The sequence below is a fragment of the Poecile atricapillus genome, chromosome 6, assembly GCF_030490865.1.
Source record: "Poecile atricapillus isolate bPoeAtr1 chromosome 6, bPoeAtr1.hap1, whole genome shotgun sequence".
Classification (NCBI taxonomy): Eukaryota; Metazoa; Chordata; class Aves; order Passeriformes; family Paridae; genus Poecile; species Poecile atricapillus.
Window position 1 is genome coordinate 31,376,398 of NC_081254.1, and position 20,634 is coordinate 31,397,031.

The 20,634-nt window shown below is 40.7% G+C and overlaps 1 long non-coding RNA gene across 7 annotated transcripts; it reads left to right on the forward strand.

The window, feature by feature from the left end:
• Positions 1-1,597: 1,597 nt before the first annotated feature.
• LOC131580402 (uncharacterized) lies at positions 1,598-20,556 on the forward strand. Of its 7 annotated transcripts, none has more exons than XR_009277860.1 (6): positions 1,598-1,917; positions 5,221-5,410; positions 5,890-6,066; positions 11,462-11,552; positions 13,725-13,793; positions 14,373-20,556. It is a non-coding gene; the product is annotated as an uncharacterized LOC131580402 (long non-coding RNA). The 7 variants fall into 7 exon arrangements; XR_009277862.1 differs by lacking the exon at positions 5,221-5,410 and having other exon boundaries at positions 14,373-15,101; positions 17,206-20,556; XR_009277865.1 differs by lacking the exon at positions 5,221-5,410 and having other exon boundaries at positions 14,373-14,558; positions 14,984-20,556.
• The last annotated feature ends 78 nt before the right edge of the window (positions 20,557-20,634 follow it).

The following is a 20,634-nucleotide window of genomic DNA, read 5'->3' on the forward strand; positions in this document are numbered from 1 at the left end:
TTTCAACAAAACTCTTTATCAGTCATTCTTTAAAGAGCTGAAATACTCTCTCAAACCTACTGTCTGTAGTTGTCACCTAGAGTAAAAAGCCAAGTATTCAGGCTTTTTCTCTCTTTCTTCAGCGTAGCTGCAGAGAGCTCAAGGAGAAGTATATTGAAATACATTAGTAGCACAGAAAACCTCCTCCACCTACTCTATCATCTCTGTATTTTTCCTCCAGCTTCTATTTATCACCTATGTATAGATTCCCTGAATGAACAAAATTCTTCAAGAATTCATGATTCAGGCTGTAGGGCCAGGAGGTAACTGGGGGAAGGAAAGAAATGGCAGGTAAGATGTAATTAATTGTCCGTGCACTGCTTTCCCTCAGCCATCTATACAGCTCTTTCCTTTGGAAGTGGAAATGCCTTGGTATAAAGGTCAAGGTATTAGTGTGCTGGGCAGGATTCAGACAACCTTTTTTCAATTTCTGCTATTGACTCCCTGTATGACCTGAGGTAGGCCCCTCATTTCTCTCTGTCTTAGATCTCTATCTGTAAAATAAGGGTAAATGTATTTCTTCTCCTTTTTCTAGTCTATTTGTCAGCTCTTTAAGCCTTGGTGTTAAGTGTGGATGCAAACACACCCACACTTATGGCTCTCAAAGAATAATGACAGGAGTACAAATATGTAAGACTGTACCTGAGCTTCAAAATCTGCACAGTGTATCTGCTCTCTGTTACTGATTGTTTTTCTTACTTCTATCCTTCTTTAGCCATTAAAAACTTCGATTTTAAAACAGCAAAGTAGCTATGAGCCTATTAGTGTAGAATTTGTGATAATCTTAAACCACTTTCAGACCACTGAAGATGGAAAGAAAGCAGGTTCTCTTGCAACTGGAGCTTTGGGTAAGGAGTTTCTTTAGGGAAGTCTTGCTGGCCAGTGTTCACAACAAGGCACAGGGATCACAGGCTGATCTGGCATTGCACTCCTGTCCTCCTCAAAGGTACTGTAAGAAAATGCAGCAGAAAAGGGTATGCTATTTAAATTTACAGCAGTAGCAGCAGCAAAATGTTTTAATGTCCCCATGAACCAGCTTCTTAATATCCTGTCAATGCCACTTCTCTCACACCCCTGCTGTAACCGAGAGGAGCAACCAGAGAGAAGCAGGACGTGTTTTCCCCTGGCCAAATCCCACCTCCTTCTTGCAGTTCATCACCCCTCAGCTGTGTTGATACAAGAGTTTATTATTAACATTATTTTCAGATGGTTCACTTGAGGAATTCAGGCCAGGGCTCAGCCCCACAGTGCTGGTGGCACAAGCGAGGCGTGTCGGCCGTGGGGCTGGGACGGGCTGGGCTGGGACGGGCTGGGCTGGGATGGGATGGGCTGGGCTGGGCTGGGCTGGGCTGGGATGGGCTGGGATGGGCTGGGCTGGGCTGGGCTGGGCTGGGCTGGGCTGGGATGGGATGGGATGGGCTGGGCTGGGCTGGGCTGGGAACTGGGATGGGAACTGGGATGGGAACTGGGATGGGAACTGGGATGGGAACTGGGATGGGCTGGGATGGGCTGGGATGGGCTGGGATGGGATGGGATGGGATGGGATGTGCAGCTGGGAGCAGGGGCTCGTGAGGCTGGGCTTGCTGTGTGCCAGGGAGCAGTGCAGTCACCCAGGTCCCACTGCTGTCCTGCTCCCTGCATGGCAATGAGTGTGTGTGCTTTCCTGGGGAGCTGGGTGCACAGTGGGCTCCTGAGGTTATTCATGGCACAGAATTCCCTGGGAGAATGTGCTAATTCGAATGTTCCTCTCACAGTATGTAGAAGCTGGAGTCAGTGCTGGGAAATATAAAACTTGTGACACGCTGTGATAATGGGGGCATTTAACACAGACCATTGAGAAATCATCACCAGGGGAATCAAACAAGAAAAACTTATGAGGTGACTTTCCATAGGATTTTATTTTCCTTTTGTTCTTCTTTATAGGGTGAATGAATGGGGATGGTGGCTCAATTTCTGGCTCGTAAAACATAATTTTAACGGTGATCTCACTAAAACACTGTTGAACCTCATTTTGCCCAAGTTGACTTCTTGTCAAAAGTTTGACTTTTGCAAATTGACTTCAATTTGCATGCTTGTGGAGAAGCTTATGCTAGGTAGAAGCAGAGCATTTATTGTCTCCAGATGGCAGCTGTTTTGATATATGAAGGTCACATCATTTTAGATCCATTTGTTTTGTATCCATAGACAAACTGGTTGAGATTTGGGGCTGCTTGGAATCAGAATGAATGGATAATGAATAATGGAACCTCAGTTTCCATGCAGGAAAAGTGGTCTGTGAGCTACTAAGAGTACACTTATGGATCAACAAATTGGCCAATGCCAGCCAGCACTTTTTTAATCAGGGAAAAAAAAAATGCATAACTGCTATAAAAATTACCATCAGAGGGAGGAAGGAAGTAACTTCACAAGAAGAATACTGATAAATGTGTTCTTCCCAACAAAAATTGTAGAGATAAGCCCATTAACTGCCTTCTGTTTCTGCTTTTCTTTGTATTAATTTTCTCTTTCTTAGTTGAAAATTTAGGAGAACATTTAATCTCTTACAAATTATGTAGAATTTTATGCCTATTTGTCTAGTTCCTACCATTAGAAAGGATAGAAAGAACTTTTGGCACTTATGTCATTAATCCTGGGCTTCTAGGCTTGATTCGACTATTGTGAATAGAATAACTTCCAGAATCTATTTGAAAATGTACATATCCATGATTTTTTTGAGCAGAAAAATTGCTCAGCTTTCTGACAAATGGTGTGCATAACATCCAGCTTCAATCTCACAGGTGGAACGTGGGGACTTAAAGTGACAGAATCAAAGCCCAGGAGAAAAGAGCAGAACAAGGTTGGATTCTCAGAACTGACTAATGATAAGAGCAACCTAGAAAGAGATCTGGCTTTCAGCTAGCTTTGAATGTCTAACCTCTGAAGATTTAGAAGCATTTAATGTGTCTCAAACCTGAGCCAAAATTATCTTCAGTCTGAAGTTTGTTCATTGACTGTTCTCTTCTCTTTGGGCTGGTGACTTCATTTGTCCCCCAGGTCCTTTAACAATGCATTTCCCTATCGTGCCTGTGGTCCTTTCATCTCGCCTCATTTCCTGAGAGTGCCAAACTACTTGGAATTCCTTTCTTTTTCCTAATTTGAGAGTTCAAAGTATGGATTTGTAGCAAATTATTCCTGATGAGTGGTTTCATTAAAAGAACAGAAGGGAAATTGTTCTAAAAACTTTCAGTGTTGAAAAGGGGAGGTATAGTGAAATAAAGTACAGCCTCACATAATACTGAAAACTCCCCAGAGCTGTAATGCATTGTTTTCTGTAGAGTTAAGGACATGCTGCTACACCTTTTCTTTGCTGAAATTAAGATGAGCTCCACTGCTAAACAGAGTGCCCTTCCCTGTTCACAGAGGAGATTTTCCAGCATGGGAATAACAGCTCACTACAAATGGGACAATTTCTCCACAAAGATCATAGACACAGAGCCAGAATTTTAGTGCATCTCAAGCCTAAGAGATTCATTAAGAGATGATAAGAAAACGCAATGTTTTCATGCATGTTGAGTTGTTGAACAGTTTTACCCAAGATAACTGGGGAATTGTAGCTGTACACCAATCAATAAACAGAGTGGGACTTCCTCAGCCTGGGATGCCATCAGCTATTGTCTTGATGAAGGACACGTAGTCTTGTGAAGATTTTCAAATTATTATTTAGATAGGGTCAGATTAATTCTACTGTGTCAAGAAGGTAAAACTAAACTGGGTGTATAAAGCTTAGAAGAGAGGAGAGAACCTATCTGTCACTGGGTCAGAGTCTCAGAGGGCTGTTAATAATGGATTTTCATGAATTAACCTTTTATCTTGTCCTTTTCAAAATGCTGTCACATAACATGAGTTATGATAATTTTCCTGAAGTATTTGCAGTGCACACCAAAGAGAGTTGTGCTCTTTGTTTGGACTATCATTTTAGAGCACACTTTAACTGCATCCTCTGTAGGACATAGCCACTCTGGGAATCTTTTAGAGACACAATTCACAGCAGACAAACCTCTTCTGTGTAGTCATGCAAAGTGAAATAAAACAAGGTAAGACTGAAGGCGCCAGTCGACTTTAAATGTATCTGAATTCTTTCTCCCAGGAGAAGGCAAAAAGGCAGTGGCTCTAATCTTGCTGTGGCTTGTACAACACTTACAACACTGATTAACACTTGTTCACGTTCTGCCTGATTTCAGTGGAAATTCAATGGGGCTTCTGGGAATTCCGAAACCCTCAGAAGAGGAATTCATGGAGGGTTACCTGCTACAAGGAAAAGACAACTCGCTCAGGCAGCATTGCTTCAGCACAGAAACACAACATGGCCCAGCCTGGCTTTGGCTACAGCCCTGTGGTTTGTACTCCTCTGAAGGGCACAGTATGAATCTGAACCCTCTGGGGTCTGATCTCTGGGCTTCCCACATTTTTCAGATGTCTTCAAGAAATGGAAATTATTCAATGGAGGCAGCACGAGCTCAGCAGCCCAGCCCAGCAGTGTTTTCCACCAAGAACCTGGGCAGAGCTGAGGTGTTTTCCCATCTAACCCTGGAGAATGATACACTTCAGGTTGGAGACGGGCGCCCTTCTGCTCCAGGGAGATTTTCCAGCCTGTGAAAGTGCTTAATGAGCTCTGGAGCCCAGGAAGAAGGTGCTCACTGAATTAAATCATCTTTGGGGCTATGCAGTGTGGAGAGTAAATACTGTACATCACCATCTGAGAGGCTGGCTTCTAACTTCAATTTAATCCCTATTTAGACTGCTTGAATCTTTATGTTCTCATCCATAAAATGGATTTAACAGCATTTTCCTGCCTTTCAAGGCAGCTGGGTAAGCACACAAAGATATGTGCCTTAGCACTAATGAGCTCTTATGAGTACTGTAAATGAGAATCATCTAGATTAAAATGATACAGGGGATTTTCTTTATTTTGCTGAAAATAACTCAATCTCTAAGGTCACTTATAAGGTGCTTTTTTTTTCAAGTGGAAACTTTTATAATTTGTGTAGGAAAGAATGAGACCAGAATCCATCAAATGTAAAGGTGCATGTATAAATATGCATAGAGCAGTCCAACATTTTTGCCCTGAGGAACTACTGTATAAAATATTTTATTGTATTTTATTTTATTTTGTTTTATTTTATATTTTATTTTTTTTCACAGCAAATGTGTCTAGTAGAGTCAGCTGCACTGCAGAGAGCCCTGATGCCTCAGATTGCTTTCTTTGGGCTTTGGATTCCAGAAGTGATGGAACAATTCCACAGAAAGGGAAGGGTGTACGAGAGAAAAAAAATTAAAATCTGCATTTCATATACAAATTATTTAATCCAAACCCACCAATTATTACACCATGGTATGTGCTTGTAGACTTTGACTGGTATGAAACATGGCCACATCTACATTTTGGACAGAATATATTTGCTATACAGAAGGGGCAAGCATGAGTTTGAGCTGCACACGTAAGAGCAGAGGTGCAGAGGAGCCATCCCTCTCACACCTGCTTTGTCTTTTGCCCTTACTCGTGTATCCCTTGCCATGTTTGTCCCTGGTACTTGTCCCTGGTGAAAGGAATTCCTTTCTCATTTGTGGCAGGATCAGAAAGCCCTAACATCAAGAAAGAGAGTAGTGGCATGGTGTAAAATGACTTGAACTTTAAATTGTTACTCAGTCTTAAATCCAATGGACTTCACTGCTTGAAATTAGAAGATAAACACAGTACTCTCTTTCCTTGGGTTGGTTTTTGGTGGCTTTTTTGTTGTTTGTTTTGTTTTGTTCTGGGTTTTGTTGTTGTTGTTTTGTTGATTTGAGTTTTGTTTGGTCTTTTTTCCTCAGGTGTTTGAAATAAGATCCTTTGGAGCATCCTCTGCTATTTATCACAAAAACAGCTGCAGAGCTGAAACATGAGATGTACAAGGCAAAATGAATAAAGATTGTCATCCTTTCTGGTTTGTCTCTTCCTGCGGGATTTCTGAGGTTCCCTTGCAGAGATACCAATCTTGTGTGATTACAGTGAGTATGATTATGTCTGGATGCTTAGCACCAATTTCCAAGCTGAAGACTATCATTTTATTGTGTATTATTTATAAAGTTCCTGCTAGGCCTAAAGCTTGCTTCAGGAGAGATCACTGTTGAATATTTGAGATGAACATGTCTCATTCCCCTTAACAACCCACTTTATCAGCACAGTGTCCACAGTAATGCTGAACACACTTCCCAACAGGGTACATTTCAAATGTTCCATTACTTTATCATCAGACTGGTCCTCCTTGTTGGTAAATACCTTCTTACACCTTGGACTGAGTGCACCAGCTGACAAGAGGGTCAGGGTTTCCTGCCTGCAGCTGAATGTTGCTTCACCACCAGCATTTCACTCTGAAAACTTTGGACTGTTCTGTTTTCCAAGTCAGCAACTGGATCATATTTATTTAGAGCTGGCTGTGCAAATGTATTGATTTGTAGTCTGCTATTGTTTTGTGCCTTGTATTTATGTGGCTCTAATGGACTGAAAGTGTTTCAAAACTGAAGGGGATTAAAATATAGAGCTTTTTCTCTGGGTAAGTGTAGGGAATATTATAACTTGAAATCTGTTCTAAAATGTGATTTTACAGCATTTATATACTGTTATTTTAAAGCTAGAGATACTGTGCCATCCAGTAATTGAGTACAAAGCCATGAAAATAGAAAGAAATGAAGGTACAGAGAGGAAACAATGAAGCTGGCAACACAAACCCTTGTCAAATGTGAGGAATGAGCTTAGAAACAAGCTCTGACTTTGCCTCAGCACCACTTGCTTGGTCGAACAATCTCACCCCCCCAGCCAGATGTCACCATATGGCCGGTGACAACTTTCAATTAAAGGCCTATGGTGTTTATCATCTCCTTTTACATATGGATAAAAAGCAGTCCTGTGACCTGCCCATTGCACCCAAGAGGATTGTGCTCCTTCTTTAAAAGATGTGCGTGCCAAGACTCACTCCCATCCTTGGTGCTATCCATTTCCAAGCCCAGTTTTTAGTGTTTTGAACCTTAGTTCAGCCATTGCCAGCTCTGAAAACTGGATTGAGCCTGTCTCCAGCAGTCCCTGGGTACTGAGGGTGTGTTTTGGAGAAGCTTAGGGCTCAACTCTTGACAGTGCTGAAAATGTCACCATGCAGTTGGTCTGAGCCTCACAGCTGCCTTGGCTGCCCACTTCTGCAAGGGCCATTTTCAGAGCAAGGCCACACAGATGGGAATGTTGTGTCCTGCATCCCGAGCACGGAGCAAGGAGCCCGCTGCACTGTGACGGCACCAGCCACATTTAACAAGGAGTCCTGGCACCCTTCACAAAGGAGGGACAGATTTAATGATCCAATCAGCTTCTCATCCTTGAGACTGTGTAATGATTACCCAACAAATTTGATTATAGGAGTTACTATGTGTTTTAAGCTAACTTTTGTGCATGGCTGGGCTTTCCCAGTAATCCTATATAGTATCCAAGGCACCATTCAGTGGCTTCTTGCAAATTCCTGCAAAGCAATTACTGTCTTTTCTACGTATTCAGAAATTGTCAGTTTCAGGTGCAATTAAAGTAAAATTGCTTTCAGTAGGTACTTGGCTATGATGACTTTTGCTGGTCATAATTCTCTCTACACTATGTTGTTTCTTCAGATAAAAATTATATTTCTCTTGTGCCCTGGAATCTCAAGCTCGTTTTTGACCCAAAGTATCCTCAGAGAGTTGTAAAACTAAGATGTTATAACTGCACATTACCTAGTAATGAACATTGTGAGAGTCAGGCCAGGAAGATGAAGACAAGAGGTATGAATTAATGTTTTAATAATCTTCCTCAGATCAGTACAAGTCATACAGGCAAGGATCCCAGTAACTGCTGGTGAGCAGTGCAGCTGCTCCAGTATGGTCGGATATTGCTGAGTAACTCTCCAAGGAGATGGTGCTCAGTGTCTGCAGAGACAGATGGTCACTCAGCCACCAACAGAGCTTTGACCTTGTCCCAGCACGCTGGTGCCACTGTGTGCTTTGGACACAACTGCTGTTCACAGTGCCACAGCCTTTGCTGGAGGCATAGGAGCTCATTAATTTATTTTTACTTCCATTTAATCCTAGGCTATGCAAGACATCCTTTTGTACTGATCCAGGGCATCCACCATTTTTATAATGGAAAGCAAAGACCTGCTCCATTTCAGACTAACACAAGATTTGAGTTGAATCTCAGCTGTGAATCATGCCACTTGGTTCTACAGGGGGCTAGGACAGGGAGCTGGTGGAAGCAGCATCTCTCACTGCACCATGCTGGTGTTCCTCCTCCAGTACAAGAGCCAACCAATATGAGACATTTTGCAGACCTGCACAGTGCCAGCCTTCCCACACATCCATGTGTGCTGCCAGTCATGATCTCCATGGCTGAAACAACCAGAGCAGTGTCTCGTTCTTGCATTTTAGAATACAAAGAATTTCCAATGACAGTGAAAAGACTGTGTTTCATCATCCCACAGCAGAAACACCAAACACTACAGAGCTATATCCTAGAGAAATAGGTTTAATAAATTAAGAGGCTGTCTCCTGGCACTGTGCAAGGTGTTGGACTTGCCTGAATCATTCCTTGAACACAGCTTTTCTTGGGGAAAAATACCTTGTCTGGTTTTAAAGATTTTGTTCAGTGGTGGAGAACACAGTACAAATCTTGTTTACTTGTTCCCATGTTTACTTACATTCTCTGTTAAGACTACAACACTTTTCTATGCTGAACTGGTCTAGATTTAACAGCCAGCCAGCCTTGTTAAAGCTTTGTCTATGGATGGAAAAGTTTCTATTTATTTTCTAATTTTCTGTTCCTTGTTAGTTTCCCACAGTCAGTGTTCATGACAGTACACAGTGGGTTTGTGATGAGATTGCACTGTTAGGGATGTACTATTAGCCATGCTTTTCACAGACACTTAGTGTCACCCTTTTGGCTCTTCTTGGAACCATCTCCAATTTTTCAGCACCAGTTTGCTAAGATTTACTGAAAAAGGACAGCACAGACCCAGATGGCTTCCCACCCAGTGCATTCAAAAGCGGCAACACTTCCATGTGTGTTACTATAAATACAGCAACAAACACTTAGAATGATTTAATCTTATATTTTTAAGTACCTGACTGCTGTGAGATGGGTGCAATGCCACAGAAGTAGTGCTCAGAAAAGCCAGTGTGTCTGAGTTGACCCTGTTCCTCCATTTGGTTGGTCCAGCAAATATGGTTCAGTACAACAGGGAGTACATTTGCAGTGACTGTACCAGATACAGCTTTCTCAGGTATCAGTAAACCAAAAAATTTGGAATGGGGGAAATAAGTAGAGAAACTGTTATCAATTCAACCCCCTTTATTTTATTTAATATACCTTCCTGATCTGTTCTGGGTTCAGAGCTACCTTCCAGTTCGTCAGTCACCATTAGTCCAGCTCCTGGTTGTTGGGTGTTTAAAAAAGTCAGTTAGCCAATAAAAACCTGCGCCAAGCTCCGAACGAGCATCTGGCTGTGGCTGTTTGGCTGTGGCTGTGAGTAATGCCAAGCTGCAGGAGAGCCAAGCCAGTATTCAGACATCAGTTTTTGGAAATGGGATTTGTTGTGTTATTTATCTTCTGTATTAACGGAGAGGGCCTGGCTTTTGTTTTTTAACCTTGTTGTTTCAATGCCAGAACAGTAGAAATATAACCCAAGTTAAAACAATAGCTCTTAAAAGATGTAATATTTTCTTTCATCCCCTGTTTAGTAAGCAGCCTTGGCAGTGTCATTTCATTTAAAGAACTGCAAAGTCACAAGGTCCAGAAATACAGTAATTCCAGGAATGACAAAGAAAAAATGACCTGCTTTGTCTTTTTATTGACTATAACTGTGGTGAAAAAGGCCATTCTGCATCCTCAGCCATAACTAGTTAATTACTTTCTGTTGTTTTTTGTAGATGTTTCTAACCAACATTAAGTAAAATGTACATTGTGGAACAAACCATCCATACAGTATATGCCATAATTACTGTTTAGCAATTTCACACTAGCAAAAATTTATTAAAACTTCACGACTCATTAATAGTAAGTGATCATAATCGCTTAATAGAAAAGGAAACTCAGCTAATGATAGAAGTGCTGATTAATGTTTTTGACCTTAAGACAGGGAGTCAAGTGAAATTAATGTCATTGGGTGTTGAAAGTTAAGCTATCGTCAAGTGTAGATAGCCTCTAATCAAAAGAGAAATCCCACAGCTTCACAAATTTTGTGTTTTTCATGAGAAAACTATTGCTTTTCTATACTCCTTTTAAAAATCTCACTGCCACATTTCACATAACAAGATTGACCCATTTATTACAAAAGTCAGTTAAAAAAGGAAGATATATATATATATATAGTCATTTCAGGAGGTGATCTTACAGAAATGCTTAACATGCTGGCCATACTTAACCAAGCAGCATTATATATAGCTATTTATTTTTGGTCAACAGCATTCCTTTTATGAGCTCAGGTTAAACATTTTTGAAGAGAATAACAGCCCAGCTGACCAGTCAGTTGCCTCATCACACATCAGATGCTTGGGCAGCACTGGAGCTGACAGGACCACTGTCCTTGCAGCCAGCTGTGTGCCTGGAAAGCATCAGCCTCAGCTTTGCATCTGCCTGCTTCTGATGCCCACTGGGGCTCCTGCAAGTGGTGGCATTTGGGGTGCACCAGGAGGTCTTGTGGCCAACCTCAGGCCAGATTAACGTGGCAGTAGCACATCTGTGCAAGGGTCCCAATCCCTGAGGTAACTCAGCTACTGGGTCGTAAATGGAGATGACTTCTACTTCAGCTGTAAATATTTCTTATGTGTGCTCTTCTTCAATTTCTTTGAAGTCAGACATTACTTGAAAGCAGGATCTCCAGGACATACTTGTTCTTAATTATGCCACAGCCCTGTGTGTAACATTTCAAGATGAAGGGTCTGGAGCCTCACAGTATGGTATGGAGCCTAATCCAGTCTCACTGAAAAGGTCAAATGGAGGTGCCTGAGCCTTTCACCTGAGAAGACAAACTGCTTTCTAGATGTTAACTCAGGTTGTGAGCACTGTAAAACTCAGTTTGAATAACCTTCTCCAGAGTATTCAACAGCTCCCATGACGGGCAGAGAGGGAGGGACAGTTTCTTCCAAGTACGAGCAGAAATCTGGCTATGTGTTAGTGAGCTTTACGTTCATTTGACATCAGTCAAAGTCACAGAGGGAAGGACAATCCCTTTCTAATAATGTCACTCAATATTTAGCCTACATGCATTTGTATTAATAATAAAGCCCTCAGGCAGTGAGTTATGTGCAGCCATTGATCTGCTCAAAACAGCACTGAAGTATTGACAAATAGTGTTTTGGAGACAAATAAAAGCCAAATTGTACTTATATCCACCAGATTCTGACCTCTGACAAACAAGCCAACAGAACTGCACAGGTTAATGCTACCTTTGAGCCTCTCAAACCAGAACAAAGCCAGCAGTGGATTGGTAAATGCAGATTTATTTTTAGATTTTTGTTTTTATAATTTATATCTCTGTGTGTAGTTTGTGGGAGACTTTCCAACTGCTTCTCTTTGAGATTTTTTGTGTTAACATCTCTTTTGAAAGCAAGAGCGATGTAGCACACTTGCAAACCTGGAGATAAATACCATCTGTTTAGTTAACCTCACTGAGAATATTGGTGGAATGTTGTTCTTTTTTAAAAACATATACAAGAGCAATTCAGAGACTTGAATTGCAGGTCCTTCCAAAGCAATTGACTACAAGACTTTATTTTATAATGCTACAAAAGATAAATGTATTTTTATTAAAGACTCTGTAAACTATACTTTCTACTTCAGAGCAAAAGATTTTCTAGCATCCTCTTTGGGAGAAAAAAAAAGCCAACAACAACCAATCCAAAAAGCTTTCTGCACAATTACTATTGAGCAACATTTCCCAGTCCCTATTTTGGCTTTTTCCTCTCTGCTGCTCTGCTGTTTTCTGTAATTAATACAGATAAAAAATTTTGGCGATGCAGAATTAGGGGGTGTTATTTGTATTCAGGGCCAAAAAAGACATGCATCTCACCAAAACAACTGAGTTTATTGTTACCAAAAATTGTTTCAGGAAATCATACTTCTGTCTCTCTGAACACAAACCAGAACTCAGCATGAAGCAGACAATAACAGAGACAGGATTTTTTGCCAACACGCAGGAGCAGTGCAAGTGTCAGGGCAGGCTGATTGCTTGGGCAGAGTGTTTTGGAGAGCTCTAGGAGCAGGCCTGGAAAATGGTTAGGATCACCTTTCAAAAGCCCTTTCCTTTGCAGCTTAGAACTCTGATTTGATGGCACACTGGGTATGCATCTCCAAGAAAACTCCAAGTGGGAAAGTGTCAAATTTGCCCACTCTAACCTGTCCATCTCTGTCCATGCCTGCTTTGAAAGATGTCAAACCATTCATCTGCTTACCAGGGTGTCATTTAAAATGTCTCTGCACAACCCAACCTATTTAACTGAAATTATTCTGTAAATGCCATGTGAAGTAGATGACCCCACTTATCCAGGCATCACTAGACCTTACCAACACTCCTAAAGGAAGTCAGCCAAAGTGTGCTGAGCACTGTTTTACACATGGCAGCCAGGTCAATGAAGAGAGAACTGTTTCCTCATGAGGATGCTGGTGCTGTCTGTCATGACAAGAGATGGATGCTGTGAGGCAACATTCTTTATTATCAGCATAACCTCTACATGTGGAAGAAGGTTAATGTGATACAATGGCTCATGTTTGTGCACCTTCCAGGCAGTCCCTTGGTACTAACTTGCCCAGCCTTTGTCCAGGAAATGTAGCCCTAACTGCAGTGATCTCTCAGGCCACAGGGAAATTGCCAAAGGCAGCCTACGTGTGAGCAGTAACAATAAAAAGCAAAATCCCTGCCAACCCTAAATCAACAAAACACAACCTAAAAATCAAACCCACAGACGAGGCACACTGAAGAATACATCTGGTCATGCCTAGTTGGCTGCTTAGTGATGTCAAACACAGCTTGGTTTCATCTGTCCCAGGAGAGGCTGCTCAGCAAGTCTGTCATGGAGCTGCACCTCTTGAGTGGAGGCTTCACTGTTGTTCCTCCATCCTCATCCTCCTCTAGTGCTGGAGCTGTGGCAGCACAGAGAATGAGGGAAAGGCAGAAGGAAAGTCCAATGCTAACTCATACTGGCAAAAATTTTGATTAATTTTGTGCACCACATTCTCCAAACACGTATTTGAAATGGTTAAACGTTTGGAAGATGGCACAGAAGAACCTGGAGCACTTTATGCACAGGACATAATAGCAGCAGAATGACTCCTAAATCCAAGCAACCTCAATAGCTGGCCCAGCAACCCAAGCTGGGTGCTGGATACTGCCAAACAGAATGTGCTGCCTTCCCCTCCCACCTCCTGAAGCACAGATCATCTGGGTAGAAAATGATGCCAGGACAGCTAAACATCTCCTACTTGCATCACCCCTGCAACTCTAGACCCTCCTGGAGCTGCCAAAGCACTATGATGATTTAGCTGGAAAAGTGTTTTCAGCCCTAATAGAGTAGATCTTTAACCTTAGATTTTGTGCATCTCTACCGCTCCCATCTCTCCTTCTCGCACCCTGCCCCCAAACCTTGTTTCTCTCTCTGAGCAGCAGCAACTGAAACTGATCTGAAAACGGTGGGAGGCTCTGGCCCTTTGCTCAGCAGCAGCTTTTTCACGGGTGAGTGTGATTGCTCCTTGCTCATAATATATTCATTTGTTAAATCTCAGTTTGAATATGAGTAAATGCTGAAATCATTTCTCCTGGTTTCCAGTCACCAACAGTAGGAGAGGCATCCTGAAAGCTTGTTTATCCACCTTCCCTTTCCTCTCCCAGCACACTCTGCATGTCCAAAAATATCCTCCTGCAAGCTCTTTTGTCTTGAAAGCCTCTGCAGCTCTTCTGGCATTGTGTGAAAACAGGAGTGAGCCCTTTCTTTCTGGCCTGGCAGGATGAAGGGGTGGGATGGGTGTGGAGGCGTCTGTGCGTGCCAGAGAGTGAACAAGCATGAATAGGGCCAGCTGGCCACTCTCGTGCCCGTCTTTCCATCATTTCCATCTGATACTGCCTGCTCATTGTAATTTTGCAGGCCACATTCACTAACACAAAAAGACTAGGGAGCAAGCATATGAACAGATAGTTAAAGGGAAAATGCTTTATTTCTTATTTTCTTAGATCATGGTAGACTGCAAAACAACAGGGAAAAATGAGCTCAACCTTGTTGTCCTTTTTTCTTTTTTTTTTTTAATAATAAATCAGAACGGAAGAAAAACAACCAGGAAATAGTTCTCACAAAAACATGCTTTTTAATAAAAAAAGAGAATAATGTTTATTGAGAGGGATTGTTTTGTGGATATGTACAATACCAATGCAGGAGAATTATGCTAACAGAAAACGCCAAACATCGTGGATTGACTTCCAAAGTGTGGAGAGTCCTCAGAGCAAGTAAGTCAACAGGAACAAGTGAACATTGGTTTTGGGTTTTTTTTTACAACAAATTACCAGCCATTATGACTGAAGACCTGACATGTAATAACCTGCAGTGAGATGTACAGAAATCCGTAAGACGACACAGAATTCACACAGGAAGGTAACTGTTTGTGTAAGAATTTCCTCCAGAAAATGGAAGCGGTTCCAGACAGTTTTGGGAAAAGACAAATAGAAAAAAAAAGGTGAAAAAAAGTGCAGGAAAGTACTAACACTGGATATCCTCAGATCACAGTGAATGCCAGTCTTCCTGGATCCGATTGCTAACTGTTACCTTTATCTTCACCACTTCTGCTTACCCTCAATTAATTGTTTTATCATCATGATGTAAGAAAAATAACGTTTACGTGAGCCTTCTCCTGCTATTTCCTTTTTTACTGCAGCTCTTGTCAACTTGTAGTTTACACAAGAAGTGAAAAATTCTACATGCCCTCAGGTGACAGACACATGCACCTTCCCAGCCTGAGCAGTACTCATCACAGCTGATCATTTCAGTACTAGGTAATGCTGCACAAATCACACAAACCATGTCAGAGCAAACACTAATTCTGGAGGAGGGGGAGAATATGGAGATTAATAACTGCCACCAGTTAAGTTTCCCACATGTTGGAGTGCTTTGAAGCAATTTCTCCCACTGACTGCATTTGGGATTTATTTTTTGTTCTTACTCAGAAACAATGTAGGGTACTGGGAAGAGGTAAGAGGTTGATTTTATGCATCACTTCCCAGAAAAGCAGCAATATAAAAATCAAGACCACATTTTTCTTTCAATTTTTACCTCCACTTAGCTTTCTTTTTAAGCAATATGTGACTCAGCTCAGTCTGGGCTGTGCACCCCCGACTGCCAGGTACAATCCCCTGCGAGGCTTTGCTCTAATAACCCTTACAAACATTTCTTCTGTCTCAACTTTCACTTAAAGGTTAAAGCCTTTGTCTCACCCCAAAGCAGGCAGGGGATGTCACTGCTAATAACCTGGTCTGGGGATGTGAGAGGGAGATCCTGTGCTCCCAGCATTCAGGTTAGCATACTCCCAAAAGAATTGCTTCACTTCTCAGAAGGGAGAACAGTTTCCATGGGCTAATCCACAAAGTCAAAGAAAAAACCCATGATTTCTCCATTTTATCCTCAGTGGGACACACATTTCTCTCTCAGCAGTGTGCTCTCTGCAGTATCTCCTGCTAAAATAAATGGTGGTTCCCTAAGCAGTCATTTTTGCATCTTCAGGCTTTCTCCCATTTCCCCAGCTTCCTTCTGTTACATATATCCTGTTCCATAAACATACCCATGAGAGGACCATATCGTTTTAATCTTATTTTGGAAATTACTCCAGAGTTTCAGCTGATTTGCTGGCTTCTGTGCTTGAAGGAGTTTACATCTCCCTCTGGTTCACTACATCTGTGGGGTTTAGCTTTTGTAGCATTTAAGCTTTGACCTCAGGACAAGTGCAGTGGCCAAAACCAACTCCATACTCAGCTGAAGAGCTGCAGCTAGCGAGACTGCCACGACTTATTTGTCAGCATGTAGCTCTGACAGCTTTGTTAGTGTGGGATAAGCTTCACCCCAGCTGGACAGGCCTGAGTGATGGAGCAGACACAAAGGCTTTGGAGGACAGAGGTTTGTAAGTTGCATATTTTGGTATTTTGGAAGGAGGAATTTGAAGAAAACTGCCCTTAAATCCACTCCTTTTCTTCTGGATTCTAGGAATTCTCCTTTAGACAAATTAAAAACCAGTGGAAAAGAATTATAATGTTGGAATCATTACAAACAGGTGAAAAGGGGCTAAGATTTGGGTGTTTTAATCCAGGCAACAATTAGCTCTAATTCTATGCATGTCAACAGCTACTGGCACCTGAGTAAGATAAAACAACAGAAACCGCTCTAATTCTGGTTAAATGCGTTCAGAGAACTCTTGTGAATAGTCTACACAGTAGCAGTTTAGTACCAATTTAGATAATCACAGTCTGTATTGGTAAGAAATACTACTGAGAAATTTGTTGACTGTGCTCCTTTAAAATTCAGGTAATTTTTAAGCCACATCTTGAATTTTTTGCTCATGCTTTTATGAATTATAAAAACTAGATGGAACATCTTGTAGGAGTTGCAGGAATTGGCTTCTGACTATTGAGGTGCCCACGTCTAATATGCATCTATAAACATTGCCTGGAGGGAAATAGAAGAGAACATGAAGCAAGGGTGTATGAAAGTTGAGATAATATTGAGTTAAAAATGGAAATTCACCATCCTCCCTGATTGTACCTTAAGAACAGAGCCATCAAAATTTCCCAAAGAGAATTCTTACTCTTGTAAGAATTTACTGCTTAGTGAGACTTTATCTATTTGACTGAAATTCCAACTGGAAAATACATTAGAAGTATTTAAATATTTCTAATAGCTTGGAAAGAGTTTGAAAGTTTTCAATCCTATTCAGTACCAAACTAAATTTTAAATTCCATCTGGGGAATAACAACATAATGTTTTAGATTATTCAAATCAAACCAGTGCTAAAGAGATAAAATGGGAACTTTCAATTTCCTCCCTGTTAAAGGTGTTCTTAGTTCAGTGGAGACATATTCCTGATCACATCTTTTTTTTTCTTCTCAAAAGTGAAGGCTGTAATTAAAAAAGAAAACCAGAAAACCAGCACTGAAGCAAATCTATAAAGCTGAGTACTGTGGAGTTGGACAAAATGACCTTCTGAAGTTAAAGAGAAGCCGAAATAGCCAATAATTGAAATGTCACAAAAGGAACTGGCTGCTGAGAAAAAGCAAATATTTGAAGATGAGAAATATTTAACAAGTCACTGGATTAATTTCTCTGCCAAGTTCATCAGAACCAAATACATTTTTATTTGATGTCAGGGACATCAGGTACAATCTGACTAACCTTATGGGCATAAAACAACCCCAGAGGCAGTTTTAATGCAGAACATGCAGAATGCAGAACAGTTTAAAGCAGAAAGAAAGAATGCCAGTGAACATATATTTTTCAGCGAGGTAGATCCACCTTGGTATTGAAGACAAAGAATTGCATTTTATGAAAGAAAGTTATAATTGTATGAATAACTGCTTGTGCTTCCGTCTTTTACTGCTTGCTCTGAAGGAGCTGCTGTGGCAGCAGAATCCAGCTCTTTTATTAGAAGCTAAATATGAGATACTCCTGTCACTTGACATATGTAAGATTTATGTCCCTTGAGGGAACTGTTCTGAGTTTTGCTCTTCTACTTCACTGGTTTCTCACCATCTTTACTCCATGGAAATATCACAGTGATTAGCCAACAGTCGCAAATTGTAATTAAATTGAGATTTCAAGGTGATTCCTGATTTGTTTTCTTGATCTCCATCCTAGTTGCACAGGCTTAGCAAAAGCAGATACTCTCATGTTTTCAGTCAACTGATTTGACTGCAACAAATTGTGCACTCAAATTCAAAAGTCTGGGTCTTAGAGGGATGTAATTTCAGTGGGGGGAAAAAAAAATAAAAAAAATCCTGGGAAAAGGTCTCCAGAGCAGAGTCTGTCTATGCATGCTTTGAAATGATTAAGAATTCCAGTTCTTCCTGCCGACACAGTGGGAATGAAGCTGCTTAATGGCAAGTGGCCAGTGTCCTGGGGGGGACAGACGGACAGACAGACAGCTCCTGCTGCCCGGTCAGTGAAGCACGGGCTGCACCCCTCACCACTGACCAAGGCCCTGCTTGGTCACTCCCTGGGGCTGCTGGTGCTGTCACCACCCACACTGGGACAGGGGGAACCCTCAGCTGCTGTCATTTTTGTGAATATCTGCAAGCTTCACCTTCAGTGCCTCTTTCACTGGAGTAACCTGCGGAATTGAGTTACACTGACGACAGCAAAACCTCAGCCATACATTCCAGTTCAGGCTCAATTTTACCTTTGTGGGCACTACTTTTAAAAAGAAGCATAAACAAGCTATTAATAATACTAATGACAGTGTCTGTTCCAGTACAAGATGATTTGGATATGTTTACGGTAGCCCATGATTTAATTTACACACATCTGAGCTGGGGAGATTTACAGCAGGAACAGTAGATCATCTCCATGTACATCTTTATTTGGACAGTCCCTATATTATTGTTATATGGATAAAATTAATCTTTTAAAGAACTATATAAAGCCTGGCCTAAGCTTGTCCCTTAAGCACTCAACACATGATATTTTAATGACTGAAAGGGGGAAAAAAAAATAAACAATTTGCGTAATTCAGTACTGTAGCAAATGACTGCACTGACAAGGTCACCACGCTAAACTGACATCATCCACACCATATCCAACTTTGAAAAATCCTCCAATATTTGCATGTAAAGTGTCAGACTCCTAAGGGTATTTTTTTTTCTTTTCTGCTTGTTTAATAAGAAATTTAATATTTTAAATTAGGACTTTTAATTTGCAGGACAAAAAGCTTAACTGGTCTGTTGAGCTTTTTTCGGCTACCTGTAAAAAACGCTATTTTTTCCTCTACTACATATAAATTTTATTTCCAAAGGTAACTGTCATTGACTCAGATAACCAGCAGTTTCTTTTGTGATTAGAAGCTAATAATGTTGTTATTTACAGTATAAGTGATCAATAGTTTTTATTCTGGATCAGTGTCAAAGCTCTAAAATTGATATTAAATATAAGAGAGATACTGTAACCAAAGCAAACACTAAAAAGATCTTCAGAAAGTATATACTATATTGGGAGATTATTAAAATTCCCGATACTGGCTAAAATGTTTAATGTGCTGAATACAAATGGTATTTTAAAGAAAGATCTGTGGATCAAAGATGGATTTAATAATCATAATGTTTAGGAATTTGTTTTGAAAATATTTTTAATTGGATAATGTCAGACTTCTGAATTACAATGCTACTTTCATTAGCATTTCAATAAGTTGTACTATCAACTCCTTTTGACATAAAAGAATTTGATTCATTTTTAAAATCATGAATCTCATAATCTTTTTTTTTTGTTGCCACTAGTTTTCAATAATTGTATTATCTTCTACAAGAAGAGCAACAGGAACCACATGGGCTTTGCTGGTAATGATGGTCTATAAATCTCTTCTCTGAAAGCAGCTCTGCTGCCTTTGAAAGTAATTTGCAGTTTCTTATCAACACAGAATTAAAAAGTAATATTGTCTAATTTGTTATGTTCAGTGGCACAGAGTATTGTAGAATTCCATCACATACAAATAGCTTTGAAACCTATATAATGTGACCATAATGAAGAGTACATAAGTGAATTTCAAAATTTATGAAAGTGTTTATTATTAGCCAAGAAAAATCTCAAAAGCTGAACTTGTCAATAGGTTTAATAGTCTCTTAGCAAGATGTGTATTTCGCACACTCAAACCTCAGTGCAGTTTATAAAACAGTAATTTGTAATTTATAGTTGTATTGCAAATAACCAATCTGGACATTTCAGAGCAGGTCAGGGCATAACTGTGTAAGTCTCATAGTAAATCCATACATTCAACATGATGAACTCCTTGCTTGCAGAAGTTGTCTTCTACTTCCAATAGGAATAAAAACTGATTACTGTTGATCACTTAGATGTAACTGCTTGTAACAGTCAACAAGCCATCACAGTAAGGTATAAAGACAGCCCTTAGGAGAAATGCTGCCTATCTGATGACATTTAAAGCTTTAAAGAATTCCTTCTAGATACTGCAGGAAATCATCATGAGCCAGTGCAGGCTGCCAATGTCACTGAGGGAGAACCAAGCGATTAAATCATGTATACTGGTAACATTGCCATCCAAACCATTAAATTACTTTATGCAGCTGGTCTTGCAAACAGTTCATCCTGCCAGCAATGCCAAGGTCTGTGGTAGAAACTACCAGGGTGAGAAAAGCCTATCACATGGGTACACGTGCATGATGCTGCCTTGCAATTGGATCAACCATCCTTTTGTGTTGATTTTAGCGGTTCTAAGAAATAAAACACAGTTTAAATGATATCCTACTACCTCTTGTCCCTCTGCAATGTTCTGATAAGAGAAGTAAGGCATGAAGTTCCTGTAGCTTTTTGATCTGA